Genomic DNA, 10,556 nt, shown 5'->3' on the forward strand with positions numbered 1-10,556 from the left:
TTTGGTTACCCGTAGTTGCAAGATGGCTTACATTAAAGTCAGCTCCCTATTGATGAGCCTCATGATAAGCAAAATAAAAGCAGTTTTCTGGTCCTACGAGTATTTATTTTTTAAACGGCAATTCTAGGAGGCGCTTAATAGTACACACTGTACCTTCAAAGTTTGCATTGTAGTTATAGAATTTTAAAAAAAGAAAAACATTTTAATTCGCCTAAAATGTTAATGCTGTTTATTATAGTTAGAAATTAACGCAAGTCAATGATCATGACTTTTCTAAGCAAAAGTTATCGAATCTTTCGGTATTAATCGATACTACCCAGTATTAACTTGGATAAGATCAATACCAAAATTAATTAATATCGCCTACACCTACGTTTAAGTTAATCTACTGAACTTCTCAAACAAACTATTAACCAAACATTCAAAAAGTATTATTATATTCTCATTTTCCTTTCAAAACTCAGAAGTCTTTCTTTAAATTTACAACACGCAATCAAGCGTCATCAGCTCCTAGGCCGGAAAATTCTGGAAAAAAAAATGGTTTGTGTGACGTCACGCGCCCTCGCTATTGATTCTTACGCATGCAGTATACACAAATGAGAAAAGTATTAATTTAATTTAATTTGAGCAAACTACGTGAAATATACAGACTACCCCTAGCCCCCAAAATAAAACCGTGAAGTGGAATCAGTTCAATCTAAAAAAAAAACTATTTCAACTACAATCATCATACTATTATTATTATATACTAGTTGTATATAATGGGTAACACCTCCACCTTTTGGCTGTACTGATTAATAACATAGAAAGGTATTTATTTATTTATTTTGCGGTCGCGTTTTCTTGAAGATGAAAAGCTTTATGAAGTCAAAGAAACAACCGAAAATATTATTTTTGGGCTCACCTTGTCACTCAAGAGGAAAATATGAAGAGAAAGCGCGGTGTAATTTTGATGTCATTTCCAAGAACGGTCGCAAGCAAAAGAGTGCGAGAAAGGAAACAACTATCTGTCCGCTCAAAGTTAAACTGTCCGAGCTAGCTAAAAAGTCCAACGATGGCAGGAGCAAGGAGACACTCAAAGGAGCCGCCGTATTCACGCAGTATAAAGGTAATAACAAAACATTTATTTAAAAAATGAAATAAATAACAACAGCTCACGGTTAATCTTCTGCTAATCTTATTTAACCATCATTTTGCCAGCTGTCGCACATCAACACATGCCGTTGAACATTTTTTTTACAAATCAAGTAATACTATTATCCGTATTAAAGACAATTACCGACCTTGATTTTGTTTATTTTTATATCAGTTTGGAAGGCAAGTTTCTAAAATTTGCTGTTGAAACAATATACCGAAGGAAAATATAAAGGTGTGATGGCCATTTAAACAAACTATTTAACCAATAGGCAGGGAAGTAAATTAAATTCTTAATATTGAAGACACTGGCAAACACCAAAAGTTATTTTTATGAATTGTGAATGAAAAAAAAAAAAACTAATCAGTCCGACAAATCCCAAAAAGGTATCCCTTAAAAACGTCATATTTAAATTAATTTTCCCCATGAATTTTGGAAAAGCAAAAAGGACTGCTATAATATGCATTTTTACACACTAACGTTTTTTTTCTTCCTTCCCTTCATCCTTCCTTTCTTCCTTTCCTTCTCTCTCCGTTCTTATTCACTCTATATACATCGGACTTTAAGTACAACTCTGAGTCCTGCCATGTGCAAAAGTTTGCCGACGACACTGCGATCGTGGGATGTATCAGAAACGGGCAGGAGGAGGAGTACAGGAAATTGATTCAGGACTTTGTCCGATGGAGCGACGCAAACCACCTGCACCTAAACACCACCAAGACCAGAGAGATGGTGGTGGACTTCAGGAGAACCAGAACTAACCCGGTTCCTGTAACCATCAAGGGAGAATGTGTAGAATTTGTCCAGACCTACAAATACCTGGGTGTGCAGCTGGACAACAAACTGGACTGGACTGCCAACACAGAAGCTCTATTTAGGAAAGGGCAAAGCCGACTTTACTTCCTCAGAAGGCTGGCCTCCTTCAACATCTGCAAAAAGCTCCTGAAAATATTCTATGAGACAGTAGTGGCAAGCGCCCTCTTCTATGCGGCAGCGTGTTGGGGAGGCAGCGTCAAGAAGAAGGATGCCTCTCGTCTCAACAAACTGGCTAGGAAAGCGAGCTCTGTTGTGGGCAAAGAGCTGGACAGCCTAACAACAGTAGCTGAGAGACGAGCACTGAAAAAGCTGAGGTCAATCATGGACAATCCATCGCATCCACTACACAGCATTATCTCCAGACAGAAGAGCAGTTTCAGCGACAGACTGCTGTCACTGTCTTGCACTACGGACAGACTGAAGAGATCTTTTCTTCCTCATGCCATGAGGCTCTTTAACTCCACCCGGCAGAGTAAAGGCCCACATTAAACCACACCACCTACTTCGGATATTACTGAATCTTACTGCAATATGTATTCTGTGTAGCACTATTTAGTTACTCTATATAACACGCTACAGTGGGCATTTGCACGTCACACTGGGTATTTGTATATTGTATTCTTTTGGCTTTATTATTGTACTGTTCTCAGCTCAGGGATGCTGCTGGAAATGTGAATTTCCCTTCTGGGATGAATAAAGTATCTATCTATCTATCTATCTATCTATCTATCTATCTATCTATCTATCTATCTATCTATCTATCTATCTATCTATCTATCTATCTATCTATCTATCTATCTATCTATCTATCTATCTATCTCCCTCCTTCCTTTATTCGCTCTGTGGTTTTCACGTGGGAACCTCTCTCATGGATCCATGGATGCCATTTTTGATGAGTGTTTATCTTATAGTGGAATCATTACCACTGACCTTACCTGAGGGCAGCAAGGCCTGCGGTTTCTTAGATGTTTTTGAGGTTGTTTTGTAACCTGCTGGAGGAGCCGTTGTGACACAATGTCGGAGTAATCTTAGTTTGGCGACCACTCCTGGAAAGGTTTGCCACTTTTCCCAGTTTTCTCAATTAGTGTATAATGGCTCCCAGAAATGGATTTGTGACCTTCTCCGGACTGATTGATTTCAATCATTTTTTTTTCTAACTTCTTCTGGAATTTTTTGGGATCGTGGCATGCCATCTGTGTTCTTGATATTTTGTAGCTCCTTTACTTAGTGCAGGAGTGTCCAACCTAATTGCACAGAGGGCCAAAACTCAATCAACACCTTTAGTCGCGGGCCAAACTTGTAAAATATTTATTGAATACACTTAAAAATGACTTTTTAAACAAACATATGAACTAAAAACAGACAGGAATACTATTCCTGAAATAAACAAACTTAAACATCAAATAACCTTAAACACTTTGCTTTCTATAAAATAGCTCCTCTCAAAACTATACAAATTCAAAATATGAAAAAAATAGAAGTATAAACTTTAATCCTGTGCAGTCCTTTGAGACATTTTTGTGATTAAGGCCTATACAAATAAATGTGACTTGACTAGTGCTTTTCACTTTGGGAATTTTACTTTGGTGAAAAACATATGCTGGGTACTCATAGTCTTCTTTACTCTTCAACTTTCTGTATCTTCTGCTCTGCATTCAGTTTTTTTAGCTTACTCTGATGATTTGTCTTGTAGTGCCATTTTATATTAAATTCCTTAATTACGGCCACATTAGCTCCACAATGGAGACGCACCGGTTTACCGGCAATATCAGTAAACAAATATTCAGCCTCTCCTTGGTTTTAAAGGCTCCGTTTTCCGAATGAACTTCTTGCTCGGCCTTTATTAGGGTTTAGCATCCGTCTAATCCACAGCAACAGAAACGTCACTCTTCACTTCTTCGTTTAGCCTTCTGTTACGTCGTGATAGATAGAGGTTTGTCCCTGGGCGTCAAGTCTCCCGCTTCTTGACACTAAAGACTCACTACTAATGCACTTGTAGGTCTTGTTTTTCAAATGGCCGACGTGTTGTTTGTCAGTAGATAGTTTTTATAAAGTGGCTGCGCTCGTCAGGCTACAGCTAACTGGATTGATGCGGGAACCTTTTCTGCAAGTCTTGTGGCGGCAGCAGAAGCGCTGCATAGTGGGATATTTAGTTTGAGAGTCATCAGCGTTTCATAGAGCCGGGCCAATATGATAGATAAATATAAAACGATTTGACGGGACAGATATAATTGTACACCGGGCCGGATGTGGCTCGTAGGCCGTGAGTTTGACACCTATGACTTAGTGTAACAGATTCATTTTAGGTGATTTTGTTATTCAACACACGTGGTGGCAATCCATTTTGAACTCAGCTTTCCCAAAATGGTGGTTAGTCACAATTACTATGTGATTTAACAATTACTCTTTGAAATAGGGCCAGATAGGTATTTTTTTGATGCCTTAATAAATTGAATCAACATTTCAAAAGTGCATTTTGTTTTTCCTTGGGTTGTCTCTTTGGGATATTAAAAATTGGTTTCATGATTTGAGTGGCAAATATTCAAAACCACAAAAATCAGGAAGCGGGCAAATACTTTTTCACAGCACTGTATTTGAACTCTATACTAGTGTTACAATAAACTTAGTGTCTCTTTAGCAATAGGCTTTTGCTTTGTATATGACATGTATAAAACTTCCCTTCCTTGGGTTAGGCTGAAAAATAAACAATTCTAAAAAAAAATAAAGTTTTATTAGCAAACCTCTTTCTTAAAAGAAACATGTTACTTCAAGCCTTGAATCATTTACCAGTCTGACAATGATATTTTGTTTTGCAAGTTTCTGAACAGGTTTGCAAAAGTGATATCGATCCTTTCGCCTTCTCCAAGATATCCCAAAGCAAAACCTCCAGAGACAAGGATAAGGTGCCCTACTTTGATTTTGAAGCATATTTATTTTGATTGTTTATGATCAGCATATTAATGATGATCACATACTCTTTCAAGTAAGGAGTTGAATACAAAAATGTCTTTGGACTAAAACATTTTTTCGGACTTAGTTGAAAATCATGTTACAAAATAATAACCTAAATAACCTGGGGAAAACAGGACAATACAAGTTTTTTTTGTGCCTGGAATAATAATCAACAGCTAGTTAACATTTAGCACAGCCACTTGGTGTTTGTAATATACTATGTAATGTACTTATATATGTGCAGTAAACAGCCTTAAATATTAATAGGGGGAAACACTTGTTTTTCTTTCCAACTTATTTTGCTCTGTCATTCATTCTTTAAACTGTAGTTGTTAATACATCTTATTTGATGTTTCTTTTTTTGTCAGCTGTAGCTCAAAAAATCACTTTTCCTGTATTTGCTTTTGGACAGGCAAAGCTATCTGTTCTCAAGACCATCTCCAAGATGTCAGAGGAAAATCAGCTCATCAGGGAGCGCCTGGCCTCTCTCAAACAGATCAAATGATTCTATTACGAGTTTGTGTTAAGATTAGCTTTCTTCTCCTATTTCTTACTGTTCTCTTATTGTTTCTAGTTCTTGATGTACAGGCAATGTCAAAGTTAGAGTTGATGGTTTTTGCGGTCGAAGTAGTATATAGCAAATGTTTGCAAACTTTTAAATAAATTATTCACATGGATACACTTATCAAATGTTTCTATTTGAGCATGTAATACTTAGGGTCCATTAGGACCAGAGAAATCCTTTGGTCGGCTTGTCTGGTCCAGACCAAAAGCGGATATAACTGTTTTTCTTTCTATTCGGACAGTAAATTTCAAACTAACTATACTGCGTCAACACAGCGACTCATGTGACAGTGTGTTCTCCTATTGGGCATATGTGACATGGCAAAATCGGCCATTGTTATACAATGGGGGGATCAAGATTTGTATTTATTAAACACAATTAAAACACGTGAATATTAATATGTAATCCCCTTGATTGGTAATGTAATGATTACAAAAGACTCTATAAAGTCAAGTCATGTTCATGGGCATAGCCCTTAAACACAAGGAGTCTCAAAGGGCCGCACAGACCACAGATTATTTTAAACCACAAACTATTATTACATCATCCCCTGATCTAAAACATATACGAGGGCAAGGAAAAACTCAAAAACCTCAACATGAGGAAAATGACGAAACCTTGAGAAGGGACCACACATAAGGTAATCCCCCTTCCAGTCCTGCAGCTGAGAGAGGGCTCCCTCAGGCCACGTTTGTGTTGTCCTTGTTACAGGCTTTGTTTTTCTTTGGATGGGGGTGTATGGGGAGGTGAGAGACAGACATGGGTGATCGGACTTGACTAAGTGGGGGAGGGGAGAAGCTTTATATGCGTTTTTGATGTTACTGTATACGTGGTCCAAAGTTTGTTCCCCCCTTGTTGCACAGTTCACATTTTGAAATAATTTTGGAAGTACAGTCCTTAAACATGCCTTATTAAAGTCGCCAGCGATAATGAAAGCTCCGTCGGGGTGTGCAAGCTGTTGTTTGTTGATGGCAGCGAGCAGGAGGTTTAGCGCTGTGCTAGCGTTAGCATCTGGAGGGATGTAAACAACTATCACAATGAGCACAGTTAGCTCTCTCGGTAGATAGAATGGTCTACACGATACTGCTAGAAACTCTATATCGGGCGAGCAGTGTGTATCGATGATTCTGCTGTTATTGCACCACGCGTTATGCACGTAAACGCATAGTCCCCCACCTCTTTTTTTACCGGAGTCTTCGTTGCGGTCGTGTCGGTGTAGCGTGCGTCCTGCTAGCTGGACTGCAGCGTCGAGGATCTGCGGGTCAACCCAAGACTCCGTGATCACAAAAATACTGCTAGGCCTCCCCGAGAGCCTCGTTTTTGCTTACGTTCCCTCCGCTGTCTCCGTCGCTTGTCGGGCGGGCAAATCTCCCAGGGAGATCCCGGTGGTCTTCGTATGTCCTATGGGATGTTGTTGGTGTTGTAGTCGTGAAATGAGTTGAAGTCTAATCTTAGACCCAGGTTAATAAGTTACTGGCAACTTGCTTACCAGGAGAAGGTGGGAGTGGAGGATGTTATAGTCTACATGCTACACCGATCCCTCTCTCACCTGGATAGGGCTAAGGGGGCTGTGAGGATTACATTTTTGGACTTCTCCAGTGCCTTCAATACCATACAGCCTCTGCTACTGAGTAGGAAACTGACAGAGATGGGAGTTAGCTCACACCTTGTAGAATGGAATACGGACTACCTGACAGGCAGACTACAGTATGTGAAACAGGGGGGCTGTACATCGGACACTGTGGTTAGCAGCACAGGATCTCCGCAGGGGACCGTGCTCTCTCCGTTCCTATTCACTCTGTATACATCAGACTTTCAGTACAACTCTGAGTCCTGCCACGTGCAAAAGTTTGCTGATGACACTGCGATCGTGGAATGTATCAGAAGTGGGCAGGAGGAGGAGTACAGGAAATTGATTCAGGACTTGTCCAATGGAGCGACTCAAACCACCTGCACCTGCACACCACCAAGACCAGGGAGATGGTGGTGGTACAGGAGAACTTGAACTCACCCGGTTCCTGTAACCATCAAAGGAGAATGTGTAGTATTTGTCCAGACCTACAAATACCTGGGTGTGCAGCTGGACAACAAACTGGACTGGACTGCCAACACAGAAGCTCTATGTAGGAAAGGTCAAAACTGACTTAGCTTCCTCAGTAGGCTGGCTTCCTTCAACATCTGCAAAAAGCTCCTGAAAACATTCTATGAGACAGTTGGGCGGCAGTAGCTCAGGAGGTAGAGCGCTCGTCTTGGGATCAAGGGATCCCAGTTCGAATCCCGGCTCGTCGGTGTTACATGTCGAAGTGTCCTTGGGTAACACACTGAACCCCTAATACCCCAATAAGCAGGTTAGCGCCTTACATGGCTGCAAGGCCGCTATTGGAAAATGTGGAGCACATTGTAAAGCGCTTTGGGAAGTCATTGACTTGAAAAGCGCTGTATAAATGTAGATCTTTTCAGTTGTGGCAAGCGTCATGAAGAAGGATGCCTCTTGTCTCAATAAACTGGCGAGGAAAGCAAGCTCTGTTGTGGGCACAGAGCTGGACAGCCTGACAACAGTAGCTGAGAGACGGGCACTGAAAAAGCTGCAGTCAATCATGGACAATTCATCACATCCACTACACAGCATTATATCCAGACAGAAGAGCAGCTTCAGAGACAGACTGCTGTCACTGTCTTGTACCACGGACAGACTGAAGAGATCCTTTCTTCCTCATGCCATGAGGCTCTTTAACTCCACCCGGCAGAGTAAAGGCTCACATTAAACCACACCCGCTACATTGCATATTACCAAATTTTATTGCAATATGTATTCTGTGCAGCACTCTATATAACACGCTACAGTGGGTATTAGCACGTCACATTGGGTATTTGTATATTGTATTCTTTTTGCTTTATTATTGTATTGTTCTCAGAACAGGGATCTATCTATCTACCTTGGTCATATCCCTCAAGAGGGGTAAACGACAGCAAGACACACACTTACAATAACAAAGAAAATAAAAGGGAAATAAATAGCAAAAAAAAAAACACACAAAAATTTTTAGACCATGGCCAACCCAATTGCCCAAACAAGTTAGGCACCTTGGCCCCCAAGTCGGTCATGCTTTCGTCCCTCCAGATGAAATGGGACACCAGAAAGCGGCCATGTCACTCGGGTCAGGGTGACACAACGCACTCTTTTGTTCAACAGCAGGGCCCGACAGCTTTCACTAGTTTACCCCTGCCGCATCATACGGGTGCCCAGCCCATCCTTAAGAATGTGTCCACAATCCCACTATCCTTTCACAACACCTCTCCACTCCTTTCTATCACCAACAAGAACTCTAGCTTCCATTATATTTAGACCTCTAAGCGCAGGAATGCTGCTGGAAATGTGAATTTCCCTGCGGGGATGAATAAAGTATCTATTTATCTATCTATCTATCTAAAAGTAAAAAGATTTACTGGAGAGACACGTGAAGCCGCTGCACTAACGCGTGGCGCCATCTTGTCATACATGAGTATATAGTTGAGTGTCATCTGCGTAGCAATGGAAACTGATATTAAACTTGCAAATAACATCACCTAATGGACGCATGTAAATGCTGAAAAGAAGGGGGCCAAGTACTGAACCCTGCAGAACACCACAGGTAGTAACACTGAAGGGCTTTGATGTAATTTCATCGTATTTAACACAGTGCGTCCTATCTGAGAGGTAGGATCTGAACCATAAGAGGACGGTTCCCGAGATTGCAATCGATTTTTCCAACCGTTCTAGCAAGATATAATGGTCCACAGTGTCAAAGGCAGCAGCAAGAGTAATGAAACGCCGGAGTCCATTGCCAGTAGATTATTGGTTACCTTAATCGGGGCTGTCCCACTGGAATGGTTAGCCCTGAATCCTGATTGCATGGATTCAAAAAGATTGTTCCCGGATATAAAATAATTCAGGTGTTGTGCCACAACTTTTTCAAGTACTTTAGAAAGTAACGGTAGGTTTGACACATGTCCATAATTACATAAGCTTTCTGGAATCAAGGTTGTGTCGTTTCAGTGTAGGTTTAATAACAGCGGACTTGAAAGCCGCTGGAACTACACCTGAGGAGAGGGATATGTTTATAATATTTAGAACTGAATGTCCAAGGACCCCAAAAGGACCTTTAATCAACAAACCTGGAAGCGGGTCAAACAGGCAAGTAGTCGGTTTGGCCGTATTCACCACCAGCTTAAGATAATCAAGTGACAGATCACTAAATCGAGAAAAAATCCCTGGACAGCCACCATGTCGCACATCTATGATTTTCAGACCTTTAATATGTAACGTATTTACATGGTCTTTAGAAATCTCTTCCCGTACGTGTTGAATCTTCTTATCACAGAAGACCATAAAGTCATGGGCTGAATGGGTAGAACTATCTGGGATAATCGGTTGCCTTGTTAGCGATGCTACAGTGTCGAAAAGGATTTGGGGGTTATTCTTTTGAGCAGCAATCACCTTTGAAAAATAGGCTAATTTTGCAGAGGCAAGGGCTGCCCTTTACCTTGACAAGCTGTCACACCAGGTTTGACGGAAAACCTCAAGCTTGGTAGCGCGCCATTTTGGTTCAGATTTCCTGCAGTCTTGTTTAAGTGATCTAGTTTAATCGGTAAACCAAGGCGTGCGTCTTTTAGGTTGTGATTTAAGCCATAGGGGCGGCAAAGAATCCAGGAACCTAGCCAGAGTTGCATTAAACTCATTCATGAGTGAATCAATAGAGCCTTTATATAAAGAAAAACGACGCAACTACTCCTGAAAGAAGATCAGAGAGCTCAGAAACTATGCCAGGGCAAATATTTCGGCCGCTATATCCTTCAGTTTCTTTAATACAACATTTAGCCAGCACCTCAAATGTAACAAAATAATAATCAGAAATAACGGTAGTACACGGTAACACGTCACATTTGAGGTTGAAACTCCTCAAGTCAGAACCAAGTTTAGTGCGTTTCCATCTTTAGGAGTCGGAAAATCTATCAGTTGATTAAAACCAAATATGTCAATTAGAGACCAAAACGCAATAGTAAGTGAACTGAGTGGGGAGTTCATATGAATGTTAAAGCCCCCCATAA

General features: G+C 40.6%; 1 long non-coding RNA gene across 1 annotated transcript; it reads left to right on the forward strand.

Annotated features, from left to right (window-relative positions):
• Positions 1-815: 815 nt before the first annotated feature.
• On the forward strand, positions 816-5,577 carry LOC148359156 (uncharacterized). The gene is made up of 3 exons (XR_015851372.1): positions 816-1,108; positions 4,769-4,854; positions 5,316-5,577. It is a non-coding gene; the product is annotated as an uncharacterized LOC148359156 (long non-coding RNA).
• Positions 5,578-10,556: the final 4,979 nt, after the last annotated feature.

Source organism: Urocampus carinirostris, chromosome 9 (assembly GCF_059441175.1).
Source record: "Urocampus carinirostris isolate Australia breed hairy pipefish chromosome 9, RoL_Ucar_1.0, whole genome shotgun sequence".
In the NCBI taxonomy this organism is placed as follows: Eukaryota; Metazoa; Chordata; class Actinopteri; order Syngnathiformes; family Syngnathidae; genus Urocampus; species Urocampus carinirostris.